The sequence below is a fragment of the Triturus cristatus genome, chromosome 2_1 (genome assembly GCF_964204655.1).
Source record: "Triturus cristatus chromosome 2_1, aTriCri1.1, whole genome shotgun sequence".
In the NCBI taxonomy this organism is placed as follows: Eukaryota; Metazoa; Chordata; class Amphibia; order Caudata; family Salamandridae; genus Triturus; species Triturus cristatus.
In genome coordinates this window covers 563,008,630-563,023,558 of record NC_140581.1, presented here as the reverse complement: position 1 = coordinate 563,023,558, position 14,929 = coordinate 563,008,630, and positions in this window count along the sequence as shown.

Below are 14,929 nucleotides of genomic sequence, written 5' to 3'. Positions count from 1 at the left end.
TAGAAATGTGTGATTACATTTGAAAAAAAGGGGGAAGCACTGAGATTTGAAACTTACATGTATATGTGTGGAAAAATAGAGGGAAAGTTTGCCATTATCTGGTTCTGCTGAGAGGAGAGAGGTGTAGAGAACAGAGATCCTGGCTCTGATAATCTGCTGTTTGAGTGCCACATTTCTTTCACAACTAACTAATTTTAAAGGTGAGTTTAGAGTTTGAGAGGAGATGTATATGGTAAATTAAGAAATGAATAATAGAATTGGAATTCCTTTTGTAGAAGTTGTGTTTATTATTTTCTGTTTTGGGAGAAATTTAAATGTGAGGAACATGTAAAATAATATGGACAATTTTTTCATGATAAATTAAGGTGTACTGGTAAAAATAAGGAATACTTTAAGGGTTTGAGGTTGCAGTCAGTAATGCAAATACATTCAGCATCACTAAGGCTGGTTGCCCTTGCTGGAGTGTAGGCACTCACCGAGGATACACATGGTGGTGGTTTGAAAAAGCAGTTTGGACATGGGCTTTATAAGAAAATCTAAAAAGTGGATTCATAATGTGTCAGTCTGTAAAAGTGATTTTCACTTGCCAAAAAAAAAGAGCAGTAAGTGTGCATTTAAATTGGCAAAGAAATTTCGTTTTGTGACTAATGTGAAAACATGACTCTGTGTGCAAATAGGAATTACAGGCAGAGATTTATTGCGTATTGCTCTGGTGATTTCACAGTTGCATTAGTAGGAAAAAGGGGGAGCGATTTTTTGGTGCAGAAGCAGACTCTTAGCACACACCCAGCTCATGTCCATGTATAATCATGCACAGTATTTACAAGCGAGTGGGGTTTTCAGGTTTCAGTCTGTAATGCAAATACATTCAGGATCACTAAGGCTGGTTGCCCTTGCTGGAGTGTAGGCAGTCACCGAGGATACACATGGTGGTGGTCTGAAAAAGCAGTCTGGACATGTGCAATTTAAAAAAATCTGAAAAGTGGTTTCATAATGTGTCAGTCTGTAAAAGTGATTTTCACTTGCCAAAAAAAAAGAGCAGTAAGTGTGCATTCAAATTGGCAAAGAAATTTCGTTTTGGGACTAATGTGAAAACATGACTCTGTGTGCAAATAGGAATTACAGGCAGAGATTTATTGCGTTTTGTTCTGGTGATTTCACAGTTGCATTAGTAGGAAAAAGGGGGAGCGATTTTTTGGGGGAAGAAGCAGACTCTTAGCACACACCCAGCTCCTGTCCATGTATAATCATGCACAGTATTTACAAGCGAGTGGGGTTTTCAGGTTTCAGTCTGTAATGCAAATACATTCTGCATCACTAAGGCTGGTTGCCCTTGCTGGAGTGTAGGCAGTCACCGAGGATACACATGGTGGTGGTCTGAAAAAGCAGTCTGGACATGTGCAATTTAAAAAAATCTGAAAAGTGGTTTCATAATGTGTCAGTCTGTAAAAGTGATTTTCACTTGCCAAAAAAAAAGAGCAGTAAGTGTGCATTCAAATTGGCAAAGAAATTTCGTTTTGGGACTAATGTGAAAACATGACTCTGTGTGCAAATAGGAATTACAGGCAGAGATTTATTGCGTTTTGCTCTGGTGATTTCACAGTTGCATTAGTAGGAAAAAGGGGGAGCGATTTTTTGGGGGAAGAAGCAGACTCTTAGCACACACCCAGCTCCTGTCCATGTATAATCATGCACAGTATTTACAAGCGAGTGGGGTTTTCAGGTTTCAGTCTGTAATGCAAATACATTCAGGATCACTAAGGCTGGTTGCCCTTGCTGGAGTGTAGGCAGTCACCGAGGAAACACATGGTGGTGGTCTGAAAAAGCAGTCTGGACATGTGCAATTTAAAAAAATCTGAAAAGTGGTTTCATAATGTGTCAGTCTGTAAAAGTGATTTTCACTTGCCAAAAAAAAAGAGCAGTAAGTGTGCATTCAAATTGGCAAAGAAATTTCGTTTTGGGACTAATGTGAAAACATGACTCTGTGTGCAAATAGGAATTACAGGCAGAGATTTATTGCGTTTTGCTCTGGTGATTTCACAGTTGCATTAGTAGGAAAAAGGGGGAGCGATTTTTTGGGGGAAGAAGCAGACTCTTAGCACACACCCAGCTCCTTTCCATGTATAATCATGCACAGTATTTAGAAGCGAGTGGGGTTTTCAGGTTTCAGTCTGTAATGCAAATACATTCTGCATCACTAAGGCTGGTTGCCCTTGCTGGAGTGTAGGCAGTCACCGAGGATACACATGGTGGTGGTCTGAAAAAGCAGTCTGGACATGGGCTTTTTTAAAAAACTGAAAAGTGGTTTCATAATGTGTCAGTCTGTAAAAGTGATTTTCACTTGCCAAAAAAAAAGAGCAGTAAGTGTGCATTCAAATTGGCAAAGAAATTTCGTTTTGGGACTAATGTGAAAACATGACTCTGTGTGCAAATAGGAATTACAGGCAGAGATTTATTGCGTTTTGCTCTGGTGATTTCACAGTTGCATTAAATGGAAAGGGGGAGCTATTTTTTGGTGCAGAAGCAGACTCTTAACACACAGCCAGCTGCTTACCATGTGGAATCATGCACAGTATTTACAAGCGAGTGGGGTTTTCAGGTTTCAGTCTGTAATGCAAATACATTCTGCATCACTAAGGCTGGTTGCCCTTGCTGGAGTGTAGGCAGTCACCGAGGATACACATGGTGGTGGTCTGAAAAAGCAGTCTGGACATGTGCAATTTAAAAAAATCTGAAAAGAGGTTTCATAATGTGTCAGTCTGTAAAAGTGATTTTCACTTGCCAAAAAAAAAGAGCAGTAAGTGTGCATTCAAATTGGCAAAGAAATTTCGTTTTGGGACTAATGTGAAAACATGACTCTGTGTGCAAATAGGAATTACAGGCAGAGATTTATTGCGTTTTGCTCTGGTGATTTCACAGTTGCATTAGTAGGAAAAAGGGGGAGCGATTTTTGGGGGGAAGAAGCAGACTCTTAGCACACACCCAGCTCCTGTCCATGTATAATCATGCACAGTATTTACAAGCGAGTGGGGTTTTCAGGTTTCAGTCAGTAATGCAAATACATTCAGCATCACTAAGGCTGGTTGCCCTTGCTGGAGTGTAGGCAGTCACCGAGGATACACATGGTGGTGGTCTGAAAAAGCAGTCTGGACATGTGCAATTTAAAAAAATCTGAAAAGTGGTTTCATAATGTGTCAGTCTGTAAAAGTGATTTTCACTTGCCAAAAAAAAAGAGCAGTAAGTGTGCATTCAAATTGGCAAAGAAATTTCGTTTTGGGACTAATGTGAAAACATGACTCTGTGTGCAAATAGGAATTACAGGCAGAGATTTATTGCGTTTTGTTCTGGTGATTTCACAGTTGCATTAGTAGGAAAAAGGGGGAGCGATTTTTTGGGGGAAGAAGCAGACTCTTAGCACACACCCAGCTCCTGTCCATGTATAATCATGCACAGTATTTACAAGCGAGTGGGGTTTTCAGGTTTCAGTCTGTAATGCAAATACATTCTGCATCACTAAGGCTGGTTGCCCTTGCTGGAGTGTAGGCAGTCACCGAGGATACACATGGTGGTGGTCTGAAAAAGCAGTCTGGACATGTGCAATTTAAAAAAATCTGAAAAGTGGTTTCATAATGTGTCAGTCTGTAAAAGTGATTTTCACTTGCCAAAAAAAAAGAGCAGTAAGTGTGCATTCAAATTGGCAAAGAAATTTCGTTTTGGGACTAATGTGAAAACATGACTCTGTGTGCAAATAGGAATTACAGGCAGAGATTTATTGCGTTTTGCTCTGGTGATTTCACAGTTGTATTAGTAGGAAAAAGGGGGAGCGATTTTTTGGGGGCAGAAGCAGACTCTTAGCACACACCCAGCTCCTGTCCATGTATAATCATGCACAGTATTTACAAGCGAGTGGGGTTTTCAGGTTTCAGTCTGTAATGCAAATACATTCAGGATCACTAAGGCTGGTTGCCCTTGCTGGAGTGTAGGCAGTCACCGAGGATACACATGGTGGTGGTCTGAAAAAGCAGTCTGGACATGTGCAATTTAAAAAAATCTGAAAAGTGGTTTCATAATGTGTCAGTCTGTAAAAGTGATTTTCACTTGCCAAAAAATAAGAGCAGTAAGTGTGCATTCAAATTGGCAAAGAAATTTCGTTTTGGGACTAATGTGAAAACATGACTCTGTGTGCAAATAGGAATTACAGGCAGAGATTTATTGCGTTTTGTTCTGGTGATTTCACAGTTGCATTAGTAGGAAAAAGGGGGAGCGATTTTTTGGGGGAAGAAGCAGACTCTTAGCACACACCCAGCTCCTGTCCATGTATAATCATGCACAGTATTTACAAGCGAGTGGGGTTTTCAGGTTTCAGTCAGTAATGCAAATACATTCTGCATCACTAAGGCTGGTTGCCCTTGCTGGAGTGTAGGTAGTCACCGAGGATACACATGGTGGTGGTCTGAAAAAGCCGTCTGGACATGGGCTTTTTTAAAAAACTGAAAAGTGGTTTCATAATGTGTCAGTCTGTAAAAGTGATTTTAACTTGCCAAAAAAAAAGAGCAGTAAGTGTGCATTCAAATTGGCAAAGAAATTACGTTTTGTGACTATTGTGAAAAGAAATGTAGTAATATATTTAAATAAAATAAAGGATTTTTTTAAAAGTTTTTTTCAGGTATTGCTGAAGAGCTGTGGACAAAATTTAAGATGCCTACAAAATCCAGAGTTCAAAAAACGCACAAAAAAAACCTATATTTGAAGACAACTAGAGGACCAAAGTTAGTAGAAGATGCTCATGTTGGGAAAAAGAAAAAATCTTCTGGTAAGCAGAAAAAACAATTTCTAAAAAATATATTCAAAAGAATGAAAAATGTACAAAATGTCTGTACTCAAAAGGATGTTTTGAACAAAAAAGGAGAGGAAAAAATTGACAATTTAGTTAATGCAAATATACCTTCAGCAACTGAAAAGATTTATATAAATAGAAAAACAGCGTTTAAAGAGATACGTAGAAAAATGTTTCAGAGAAGAGTTATGTCCAATTTGATGAAGGATGTGAAGAAATATAAGAAAAAGACAAAGTTTTATAAAAGAAAAAAAGAAATAGAAGCCATTGCAGCAAAGGCATTAGAATTAAAAAGGAAACTATTCATTTTAATTTTGAATAGGATGCGTACATTAGACAAAATGGTTAATGTACTGAAATCACATAGCAAAAGGAAAAGAGTAGTGAACAGAACAAACTTTTGTAAAGTGTTTTTAGGAAAGTGGATGCATAGTTCAAGTAGTGAACCTTTTTTTAATGAAGAGAGCTATTTTCAAAGTAATAGTTTGCTGCATGCAGTTGACACCAGAGGTCGTTCTTACGAAGTAAAAAATGGTTGCATAATGGAGAAGGAGATAATGGTTCCAAGAGATGAGGTACAAGTGATGGCAGATGAGGCTATGGGGAGACGTCCTAAAGCCCCAGTGTACACTTGGAATTGTAGTAGTATTTGCACTGTGCGTCAGGAATCTATTGACAAATTTCGAGAGTTTCTAAGAGAATATAGTAAAAAAAGTATAAAACAGAAGATTAAGGTGCTTCAAAGTCTGGATCCATGCAGAGTGAGAGAGAATACTGGTTTGCAGGGTCATTCTCTGGCTTGTCTATCTAGAAAAGTGTGCAATAGTGTTTTCCATCATTTTAGGATGCTGGCTGTTCATCATACTGAAATGAGAAAGTTTGTGAGACGGTTGTATTTTGCCAAAAGTCCAGCAATAAAGTTAAATGAATTGAATAGGGCTCTGTTCCGAGGAACGGTATCAGATGTAGAGAAGGTTGTGGATGAAATTCAGTTTTGTTACTTTGGTCCTGAACAAAACAGTGCAGAGAAGGACACAGTAAATGAGGAAGAAGTGGAAGAGAATGTAGAACCCTCTGTAAGTAACACATTTAATGATCATATAACAAAATTTGCAATAGTCTCTAATGAAAGACCAAATTTTACTTGTATTTGTTGCCGCAGAACTCATTATAGAAAACAAGCTAGGAATGTTGATCTCTACAGAAAGAGTGAAAATGAAGATAATTATAAGTGGAAGGATTTTGCCACATATATATTTCTAGAAAATTGTTTTGATTTGGGTGAAGATCAGCGTATTTGTAAATACTGTTACAACAAGTTAGAGGAAAATAGAATGCCGATCAGAGCTGTACATAATAATTTAGAATTGGATGCTATTCCTGCTGAACTTTCTGAATTAAATACATATGAGTCTATACTCATTCAATGTGTTCATCCGTTCCAGACCATAGTACGTATGGAGCCCAAAACTGGTAAATTGCCTCCTTCTGATTTACTGAGAGGTTTAAAAGGAAGAGTGGTGTATTTGCCCTTGGATTTGAAAAAAAATATGGAAACTATTGATGCGGATACTTTGGAAACTGAACCATTAATTATTCTGGTTAATGGTGTACCTACAAAGAATAAGAAGATTTGGCAGGAGCTGGTAGATGTGCGGAAAGTACAAAGAGCAAATTTGTATTTGAAAAGGAATAACAAATGGTATGAATCAATTTATATAGAAGAAGAAGAAGAAGAAGATTTACAAGAAGACACAGAAACACCAACTGGACAAATTGAAAAAGTGGACAAGTCAAAGGAAGAAGAAATTTATGAACATTTTAGCATACATCCTCTTCATTCAAAAGAAGTTATGGGAGATAATATTGATCTCTTTCAGATGAAGAAAGCAAAAGGAACTCCCGTGAGTGTATGGGAGGAGAGCTTGGAAGCTCGATGTTTTCCCCAGCTGTTTCCTAAAGGAAAAGGAGGACGATACGATGAACGTCCAGAACAGATTCCAGCTTCTGAGTATCGGACTACAAGACTATATGCTGAAGATCCCAGATTTCGACAAAGTATTCCTTATTTGTTCCATCTTTTATTTGAAAGCGACTTGTCTGCACTGTCTTATGCAGTAAATCACATTTTAAAACGTGGAGTACATTTACAAAATGTGTCTGCTAAGGATTTTATGGAGAAAGTGCAGCACCGAGATGATCATTTGGAAACACAACTGATCAATCTGATGGCTTGTCAGCGTGGGACAAATGAATATTGGTACCGACGCCATGGTGAACTAAAATGCATGTTACGGAATTTAGGAACACCAACATGGTTCGTTACCCTAAGCTGTGCAGAGTACGCTTGGGATGATTTACTGGATTTTCTACGAGAGGCAAATTCAAACATTAAAAACATTGAATACAAGACAGCAGGAGAACTGTGCTCATTGGATCCGGTTAATGTTTGCAGATATTTCAATCATAGATTTGAGGCTATGATGTCCTTCATCTGCAATAAAAAAAATCCACCTCTTGGAGAAGTAGTAGATTTCTTTTGGAGAAAAGAGTACCAGGCAAGAGGTGCTCCTCATATTCATATGCTGTTGTGGATCAAGGATGCCCCAAAGTTTGGAACAGATACTGATGAAGCAGTGTTATCTTTCATTGAAGAATATGCAACATGTGCTATACCAAAAAGCACAGAAGAGAAAAAGTTAAAGGAGCAAGTTTTACGTTTCCAAAGTCATCGGTGTGGAAAATACTGTCGACGGAAATACAAGAGCAAAGATAAATACTACACTAAATGTCGATTTGGATTTCCTAGACCTGTTCTTTCAAATGGAAGAGTCAACAGTTTTATGTCAGCTGTGAGACATACTATCACAAGGAAATCACCTAAGAATACCTACAACCTAAAAAGAAAAGAAGAATCCAAAAATATAAATGACTACAACCCAGTCATTTTATCCATGTGGAACGCTAACATGGACATACAGTATGTAGCTGACAATTCCATTGCTGTTGCTCGATATGTAACGTCTTACATTACGAAATCAGAAAAAAACAGAATTGAAGGAAATGTGGGAAGAGATTTCTCACGAGAAGACTGTCAGTAAGAAGCTGTACAGTTTCAGTTTGAAGATGTTATCGCATCGAGAAATTGGATCCTACGAATGTTCAGATAGGTTATCTTCTGCAAGTCTCTACTCGAAGTCAAGAAGAATAATTTGGGCAAGTTTAGGCCTTGCAGCAATGAGAAATCGGGTACTGAAATCTGTTGGAGAAATTGAATATTTGGCCGAGAATGACCCAGAAAGTACAGATATTTTGAAATCAAACATGTTGGACACATATTATCCCAAGAGAAGTCAACATCTGGAGAACATGTGTCTCTATGAAGTGCTGCAGAACTACATTTATTCACGGAAAGCCGCAGAAGACATCAACAATGGAAAATATAAAGTCGTTGGTGAGGAAGGATGTTTGGTGAAGCAAACAAAAGGAAGTTTGATAAATCACAGGAAGCTGAGTTGCGACACTACTGACAAGAAGGAATTTTACTACTTGGCTCTTTTACAGTTGTTTAAACCATGGCGTACAGAGGATGAACTACTGGGAGAATTTCAAAGCTATGAAGATTCTTTTAATGCTTGCAAAGACAGCATACAATGCAGTACATTCTCAAGTTATCTGCAAATGTTAAATGAAGAAATTGAACAGGAAACTACAATTGCAGCAGAAATAGCTAGAGACAGTTCTCAGGACAGCCAAAGTTCAGGAACACTCAGTCAAGATCCCCTAGGACAACCAATCGTTGAAAATGAAGCATCAATAGCCATGAATGAAGTGGAAACGGCTATGAATCAAGCTCAAGAAGAATTTATAGACTTAGAAAATTTGGAAAGACAACTGAATCAAGAGCAGCAACAAATTTATGAAGAGATCAGAAGCAAAATTGAACACGGATTTCTACATGAAAAAAAAGAGTGCTCATGCACATCATTTCATCCAATCAGGATGTATGTAAGCGGACAAGCTGGAACTGGAAAAAGTTTCCTTATAAAAGTCATCAGAAGCTACCTACAGCAAAAAAACAGATTCTACTTTGTCTTGTGTGGTTACTGCTCCAACTGGGTTAGCAGCATATAACATAAAAGGAATCACTTTACATCGTTTGCTAATGTTACCAGTGGAGCATGAGAACAAAATACAATACAACAAGCTAACTGGAGAAGCATCCTTGGAAGTTTCAAGAGTATTGAAGAAGATGCAAGTTCTCATTATTGATGAGGTGAGCATGGTATCAAACTTAATGCTTGCCTTTGTGCATTTAAGAATGCAGCAAATTTTGAAGCCAGACTATGACATGTTATTTGGTGGAAAACACGTCATAGTTTTTGGAGATCTTTTGCAACTTACTCCAGTTAAAGGACAACCAGTGTTTAGTACTGTCACACATGAAGACACGAAGAAGTCATTGGGAAGCATCGGAAATACAAATATTTGGTCCTTCTTTGAGTACAAGGAACTTACTACTAATATGAGGCAAGCAAGCGATGAAGAATATGGAAGTATTCTGAAAGATATCAGAATTGGACTACTCACAGAAGTTGGCAAAAAAGCATTACAGAGTCGGCTGCTACATAATTTATTTCCAAAGGAAGAAATAGTTGCAGAGAAGATATACAAGAACATTGCAGAAAACAAAAGTGTCATCTGCTTAATGCCAACTCTACGTGAATGCTCAATATTTAATGAGGAGCTTTTGAAATTGGAAAAGGAAGAGATCAGGAAATTGGAAGCAGTGGACAAAATTGAGGATAGAAGAATTACTGTCACAGTAACAGGCAAACTGAAAAATAAATTGGACTCACTAGAGAAGAACATCTCCAAAACAGCTGGATTAGAAAAAAATCTATATGTTTGCATGAACTGTAGAGTATTTTTAAGAAGAAATTTGGATGTTGAAAAAGGTTTAGTTAATGGAGCTATGGGAAGAGTTGTGGGTTTTATTAATTATCAGAAAAAAGATGGAATTGAATGTTTAAAAATAAAATTTGATCAGATAGAAGAAGTTAAAGATATTTGTCGTTGTACAGTTCGTTTCATGCTTGTGAAAGACTTATATGTACGTAGGAAGCAGTTTCCGTTTTCTCTAGCATATGCTGTAACTATTCACAAGTCTCAAGGATTGACTGTAGATTGTGCATTTGTGAACATTGGTTCAACTGTATTCAAAGAAGGTATGGCATATGTTGCTTTGTCACGAGTGAAAACATTATCAGGTTTATTCATGATAGACTTTGATGATTCAAAAGTTAGTGCTGATACAAACTGTGTAAAGGAGTATAATAGATTAAGAAGAAGCTATGCTCCTCATTTAGGTCAGTATCCTGTGTTGGAGAAACGTGTAGTTTCTCGTAAAAGAAAAAATGAGAATATCTGTAATGAAGATGTAGAGAAGAGGAAAAAAAAGAGGAGTGATGTAATTGCAAGCAAAAAGAAAAAGGAAAATGAAGAACAGGTTGTAGGATGTCATTTTGAAAATAGCTCTGGTGTCAACTGCTACGCAAATGTAGTGCTGAATGTTGCATTTTATCTGGAAAGTTTGCAAGAGCAGATAATAGTAAATCAGGGAAAAAGATTCTGTTCTGAGCTGAGTCTCCTTTTTCAAAAGCTGAGTAAAGATAAAACTCAAATAGAAAGTGCTACTGAAATTAGAAAACTTTTAGATATATGTTCAGGACGAACACAGTTTTCTCAAAATGTACAGCAAGATGCACAGGAATTCTTGATGTATTTTCTTCAGGTACTGGAAGAAGAAGGGGTTCCCATTGAAAATGTATTTGGTCTCTCTTATAAATGGGAACATCGTTGTGAAAACTGTTATAATATATGTGGCTCTAATGTTGATAATGAAAGGTTTATTTATTTGACATTGCCAGACAGTAAAACAGTCACTTTTGCAAAATTAGTTAAAGATGCTAATCATAGCATGAAATGCGGTGAGTGTAAATCTGACATGTTTTCAACATTAATTTTAAACGAATACGGAAAGTATGTAATTTTAATGATGCAACGATGTAGAGCTGATGGTTCAAAATTGGATACTTTAATAAAGAAGTTTACAGGACAGCAATTATCAATTTCAGGAAAAACTTTTGTAACTGTTGCAATAATTTTCCATGATGGACCTACTGTTACTTCTGGACATTACACAGTTTATCTTAAATGTGAAAAAGGCTGGACACTGTGTAATGATTCCCAATTGATTTTCAAACAACGTTTGCCTTTTGATTTAGCAAATTCCTATCTAATCTTCCTGAAACCTAAATTTTAGAGAAACTTGGCAAGATCTAGACAAAATAATTTTACCATTTTACTGGATTACCATTGGAAATTTCTAAAAAAAAGATTTTTTAAATTATCATTTGGCCTAATGGAAAGATAACCAATTGTAATGTTGACTTTTTTAATTTTTAATGAAACTTTCAAAAACCAATAATTTAGAGATAATCGGTAACATCTGCACAATTTAAATTTTGAAATGTTATTGGAGTGCCATTGGAAATTTTTTCAAAAATGATTTTAAAAATTACTATTTGGCCATGCGGAAAAGTAACCAATTCTATTGTGGACTTATTAAATTATTAAAAAAAATTTCTTGAACCAAAATGTTACAGAGAATCGGTGAGATCTGGACAAATTAAACTTTAGAATTTTATTGGATTACCGTTGGAAATTTAATCCAAAATTTTTTTTTAAATTACTATTTTGCCTAAAGGAAATGGAATCAGATGTATTGTGGAGTTATTTGAGATATAATATTGTGATTATACTTCTGAAACAAAAATATCAGACGGTATTTTAAAGAAATAAGTATTGTTTTTTGATGATATTTTTTTAGAATATTATGCATTTCTGTAATGTTAAGTTTAAGTGAGAAGAGATTCTGGGCTTTTTTAATACAATCTTTGAGATTGTTATTTTTTTTTTGCCCGCTGTTAAATGATGAATGCAATTGCTTTCACAATTTAAAGTGAAATGCAATATATTCTGAAAACAGCAAAAATAAGGCAAAAATATTTTTTTAAAAATATGTAAATACGAGTACTGTATTTTAAAATGTTTAAAAAATATTAATACTTTTTTCTTTTTTTTCAGATTGATATAGAAAATTTTCGAAAACTAGACCCATTTTTAAAGGAATTTTTTTTTTTAAAAAACAAATGAATAAATATTTTTTTGAGTGGGTATGCTAAGTCAATAATAATAATTGTAGTGTTTCAAAGTCCTTGTAATGTGATTATTGATTTTTAGTGTTTTTAAAAAAAAAAAAAAAAAAAAATTACGCGCACTGTACGCGTACGGTAAAAAAAAAAAAGTTTTAAAAAATATCTATAAAAAAAAGATGAAAGATAAGGTTGGCTCTTAAAAGAGCCGTTGTGTTCATGCAGGGAGAGAGGAAAGAAAGAATGGGAAAATTAGTCTCTGTGACAAGTGTGCTGATCTATTTTGAGGTCCACTAGGGAAACACTGGTCTCCCTATGACAAATTAGATCATGACAAGAGGCACATCGAATATCAACCCTCAGAAATCGAGGGTTAATTTCCAGAGGGCCAGCAAAAGGAGATGCTCCCCCCACAGATGAAGGGCTCACCTGACCTGCAGAAGAAGGAGTCAGCCCTGCAGATGATGGTCCAGGCTGAGCTGCTGTGGATGTGCTTGGTTGACTTTCTGAAGGGTTACCTCCAAAAAGTCGAGCATGTGTCCTTCTGTGTACATCCTTGAGGTGTCTCTTCATGGTATGATTCCCAAAGGAATACTTCCTGTCAGGATTACCTCTTGAAAGTACACGCTTACACAGCTTGCAAGTTACTAAGGGTGCATTTACCTTTTTCTGGCCTTCAGGAAAAGTAAAATAATCCCATACATAAGAGGTCTTTTGTTTCCTCGCTCTCTGCCTCAAGGTAGTGCTGCTAGTGCTAGCCTCACTCTCAGAAGAGCTCTGCTGGTCTGCCATCGTATCACAAAGACAACCCAGCTCCTTCTCCTAAGGGATCACAAGCAGAAATGAGGGGAATGGGTGTGGTGTAGGAGAGTTCTAGAACTGAAAGTAGTTTCAACCAATCAAAAGTTGTGTTTCATGATCACATGACCTACCGTACGCTTACGGTACGCTTACGGTACGCTTACGGCAAAAGTGCGCATGCGCGTAAAAAAGACACGCGCTTGCGCGCATGCGCATAACAGTCACTACCTGACACTTCCGCGTAACGTGCGCGTGTAGCGTACACGCGTACGCGTCCCACGCGGAGTACGCGCGGCTACGCAAATTGCGTAACTATACGCAAACAGCGTAGAAAAATTACGGGCGTTGCGTAAACCGTACGCTTACCGTAAGCTTACGGTACGCGTACTAAAAAAAAAAAAAAAAAAAGGGAAAAAATGTATTGCTAATAAATTTTACCTTTTTGTATTATAAAATATTTTTAAAAAAACATATTATAGAATTTTAAAAATTTAACCACAGTCTTTAAAAAAGGATAGAAAATTTTTAAAAAAAATATGTAAAAAAAATAGAAAAAAATACATAACTTAGCATTTAAAAAACCGTACAAATTCACTGAAAAAACCATAGGTTTCACACACGTTATAGTTAGGAATTTGCATTTAAAAAACCTTGCTAATTCAATGAAAAAACCATAGGTTTCACACACGTTATAGTTAGGAATTAGCATTTAAAAAACCTTAGAAATTCAATGAAAAAACCAAAGGTTTCACACACGTTATAGTTAGCTGGACATTTTACTCGTAAAAAACCATTGAAATTCCCCCGTTATAGTTACAGGTTTCAGGGACGTTATAGTTAGTTGGACATTTCACTTGTACAATGCCTGTGAAATTTGGCCGTTATAGTTAGTTCAGCTAACTATAACTCACGCGCCCGCAATGCACTACTGATGACGTCACATATTACATCACTCATGACATGGTCAGTGACATCACTCATGACATCACTGATGACATCTCAAATGACATCACTGATGACATCATTAATGACATCATCCTTGTGATAGAGTGGCAGACCTCCTCTCACCCTAATATAACCTTTGATACACACATTCATAAATAGAGACTAAACTTTTCAAAACAATGGACATACCAATACCAGTTACAACAACCTCTTCAGTAATTCTAAGATCCACATACACATCCACTCATTCACCAACAGTCCTATACAGTCACTCATACATGTACTCACTCATCATATGTACTCATACACCTATACATCCTGTAACACAATGCCACTCATCCGTAGAGTTACTCACACACATAGTCACTCATGCTAATAAAGAATCAAACATCCATTTACTTGCATATACAGTTATACACACACCACCACACTTACTTCTACAAAAACTTACACATACTTAGTCTTTTAAACAATCACTTATAGAAACACATACTTATTCATACAGGAACTCTTTCAATCTCTCACTCTCACATATACTCACTTATATACACCAATAGTCACATATACTAGTTTAAAACATATGTAGTTACTCATAAAAACACTGTAGAGACAGTCATTCACTCACTAACACACCCATACACACACTCATCCACCCATGCAGTCCTGCACACATACTATCTTCAACACATACAAACAGTAAGTCACTCATTCATGCACCTATGCACTACGTAATACCCCCCATCGAACCATAAAGACATCAGACACTTATACTGATACCCAAAAAACCAACTAATAACCTATATAAACACTCATGTAGCTGCTCACCAACCCATGCAGCCACTTATACACAAAGTGAAAGACTGATACAGATATATACATATTTAAACATTACTCACTAAGCCATGTATTCACTATGATACACCTAATCAGTCAGTTACACAATCAATTTATCAAAAACAAATCATCCATTTAGACACTTATATACCCATTTATTCTTCCATCGACCTTGAGATATACATATATAAAACATATTTAATTTTCAGAAAAACACACATTCACTGGATGATGTCATCAGTGATGTCATCAGTGATGTCATTTGAGATGTCATCAGTGATGTCATGAGTGATGT